This window comes from Myotis brandtii, unplaced genomic scaffold (genome assembly GCF_000412655.1).
Source record: "Myotis brandtii unplaced genomic scaffold, ASM41265v1 scaffold455, whole genome shotgun sequence".
In the NCBI taxonomy this organism is placed as follows: domain Eukaryota; kingdom Metazoa; phylum Chordata; class Mammalia; order Chiroptera; family Vespertilionidae; genus Myotis; species Myotis brandtii.
This window is the reverse complement of record NW_005367384.1, coordinates 2,086,916-2,090,893: the sequence shown is the minus strand read 5'-3', so window position 1 is coordinate 2,090,893 and position 3,978 is coordinate 2,086,916.

The following is a 3,978-nucleotide window of genomic DNA, read 5'->3' as shown; positions in this document are numbered from 1 at the left end:
GCAGGCTGGCCAAGCCCCCCAGCAGGGACCCTCACCCAATGAGGGTGTGGCCATCCTGGGTGAGGGGCTGATGGCTGTTTGCAGGCTGGCCACAGCCCCCAACCACCCAAGCTCCCAGTGGAGGCTGGCTACAAGCAGGTATCTGGGATTTATTTAGCTTCTATAATTGACACTTTGTTGCTTTTTGCGGAGGCCACAGCTGGCTAGAGCAGGCCGGAAGCTTGGCTTCCTCCATCACTGGGGCAACCAAGCCTCCTGTTTGCTCCAGCTCCGTGGCTGTCGGCCGCCACCTTGGTTGGGTTAATTTGCATATAGTCGCTCTGATTGGCTGGTGGGCGTGGCTTGGGCGTAGCAAAGTTATGGTCAATTAGTATCTTTGTCTTTTATTAGTGTAGATATGCATAACCCATGGCCACAGAGAATAGTGTGGTGAAGGCCTGGGGAGGGGGCGGGAATTAGGGAGGAGGGAGTCAATTGGGGGACAAAAGGGGACATCTGTAATACTTTCAACAATAGGTTCTTTCCCAAAAATTTTCCTGAAATGTAGCTTTTTTAAACTATGTGTGACTATATATTTCTTAGCTATGTATATGTGACTAAAGTCATATAAATGGAAGCAAATGAATCTGGAGCCCTGCTCCTCACCATGAGGGAAAGCTTATCTCAGATTTTAAAAAGGAAGCAAATATTTAGAAACAAGCAAAGAAAGGTGAAGTTTAGTAAGTCCTCACTTAACTTTTTTCTCATCACCATTGTAAGAAACAACTTTGAACCAAATGAGATTATTCTAGGATCTGCTATACGTGATTGGCCCATCTTCTATAATGTGTTCTTCCTTTCGCTATGTGGCAGTGTCTGTTATCAGAAATCAGGTGTTACAGAATTTTTGTGGGTTAGGAACACCCAATTTATAATTTTCTAATTATAGATAACTGTTCTATGTCCTAATTTCTCCTCTCTTCTTTTATCATTGGGTTACATTTCAAGTCCTTCAATTTCCTAGCCAAGTTTTAGAATTAAAAGTATATATAACCTCCCAACTTTCTTAATTATTGTCTCATTTATTTCCTTTATTAATCAGCACAAGTAAATAGTAATCAATGTGTTTGAGACTTAGAGTGTTTATTCACATTAAAATCTTTAGGGGGAAAAACCCAGTTTCCTATTTGGCTGGGTTGTAGGATGCTTTGAGCAATGGAAATAAAGAATGTTCTGGCAGAGGGGCTACCTATTGAAAGGTCATTAAAATGTGAACGATATTTGATAGAGGTCATACATTTTTTTCATTTCTTCCGTTGCATCTAGTAATCATTGTGTCTAAGCCAAAGTCTCAGCTGTCTTTCTATATGTACTTTTCTTGTATTTATGGATTTTGAGATAACCTTACATGGTAGTCATTTGTATTTTTTAGCCATATCCTGTTTTCTTATTCTGATCATACAGAAGGCTATGTGACTAATTCTATTCAATGTGTTATAACCAAAAATGATCTGTGTCACCTTATGTCCTATGTTCAATTGCTAGTGTCAGGCCCTCCAGAGTTGTTGTTTTTTTTCTTCGTTCTGTCCAGACTAGTGATTGGCATTATTCAAAATGGTGGCTGCTCTGTCAACCTGAGGCCTGAGTGACTGCAATAAACAGGGCTTCCCTGTCTCCCTGAAATGGGCATATAGCATGAATGAAACATAAACCTTTTATGTTTTAAGCCACAGAAATGGGGGATTCTTGATGGAGCATAAAGTAGCCTATCCTGGCTGATACACCTCTGGAAACTGCCCATTGAAGGAACGTTTGCCATAGGCCTTTAAACATTTAATGATAATATCAGTAACTGATTGTATTGGTGTTTGTTTTTTTTTAGTTCTCACCTGAGAATATGTCTTCATTGATTTTTTTAGAGAGAGAGGAAGGTGGGGAGATAGAAACATTAATGTGAGAGAGAAACATCAGTTGCTCCCTGCATATAACCTGACAGGGGATTGAACCCACAACCCATGTAGTATGTGGCCTGAGGGATGTGTTTTCAATGATATGAGAGAGAGGGAGAGGGAGAGGGAGAGGGAGAGAGAGAGAGAGAGAGAGAGAGAGAGAGAAACTTTGAAGTGAGAAACATTAATCGGTTGCCTCACATACAAGCCCCGACTGGTGATCAAACCCACAACCTAGGTATGTGCCCTGACCAGAATTGAACCCACAACCTTTTGGTGTATGGCATAACACTCCAACCAACTGAGACACACCTGGCCAGGACTGATTGTTAATTATGTCTTAAGCAATCTGGTAAATGCTTTATATCTCACTAAATTCTTGCATTTGTCCCATGAGAAAAGAGCTATGATGAGGTAGGAATTCACCCCATGATCTATCTTATCTATTTTCACTTCCTTGATGATCTTAGTAATTTTCATGGTTTCCATTATCATCATTTTTCACTGAATATCAGATACTTTTTTAAAATTGTGTTTTTTAGGGGTGGGGGGAGAGACATAGACATCAATGTGCATAGACTGGGGGTGGAACCTGCCATCTGGGTATGTGCCCTGACTGGGACCCATTACCTTGTGTTGTATGGGACGATGCTCCAACTAAATGAGCCACACTGGCCAGGGCAAATATCAGATACTCTTGATTGTAAAATTTCCAGTTGTTTTATGTACCACCAAAATATAGTCAGTTAAACAATTTCAGTGCTAATGTTCACTTAAAATTTTTATTTCATCAGCAGCTTTATAACATATCCAGCATCTGACATATCTTACCATCTCTGCCAGATCTGTGGTAAAAGGCACCATCTTTCATTTGGCAGTTATTTCCTGTCTGGTTTCTTGGCATCAATTTTTACTTCTGCTATGGTCCATTTTCAATATAACAATCATTTAAAAATTCTAAGTGGTTGGGTCACTTTCTTTAAAAAAATGTCTGTTGAGATATAGTTCACATATCATACAGTTCATCCATTTAAAATGTACTATTCAGTGGCTTTTTGTTTCAACTCTTTATTTTATTTTTTTATGATATACAAAATAAATCTATTATCAGATTGTAGATACAAAATAATTAGCCACTTATATGCAATAATCATGAATATTTCAAGAAAAATGATTTTAAATATAATAATATAACATGCAATAAACATTAATATTTCAAGAAAAACGATTTTAAGTATCCTGTATAATAAAAAGCTAATATGCAAATCGACCAAATGGCAGAACGACCTGTTGCTATGATGCTCACTGAACACCAGGGGGAAGATGCTCAACACAGGAGTTGCCCCCTGATGGTCAGTGCCCCCCCACAGGGGGAACGCTGCTCAGCCAGAACCCCTGAGCCAGGCTCACAGCTGGTGAGTGCAGCGGTGGTGGTGGGAGCCTCTCCCGCCTCTGCGGCAGCGTTAAGGATGTCCTACAGGGAGCGGGCCTAAGCCGTCAGTCGGACATCCCCAGAGGGCTCCTAGACTGTTAGAGGGCTCAGGGTGGGCTGAGGCCCCCCCCCCACAAGTGCACAAATTTCATGCACTGGGCCTCTAGTAATGTTACATGCAATAAACATTAATATTCCAAGAAAAATTATTTTAAATATAATATTACCAAAACTATACTAATATAGTATAATATCACAAAAGTTGTAGGAAATATTAAAAATCTGCAAATAACAGGATTACTTCTCTTATATTCTAAAATATATTTTTTTCTTCTGTTTCTGTTTTGGTTCATCAGTTTATGTTGTTCATTATATCCCACAAATGAGTGAGATCATGTGATATTTATCTTTCTCCGAATGGCTTATTTCACTTAGCATAATGCCCTCCAGGTCCATTCATGCTGTTGCAAATGGTAAGAGTTCCTTCTTTTAAACAACAGCAGCATAGTATTCCATTGTGTAGATGTACCACAGTTTTCTAATCCACTCAACTGCTGATGGGCACTTAGGCTGTTTCCAAATCTTAGCTATTGTAAATTGTGCTGCTATGAACATAGG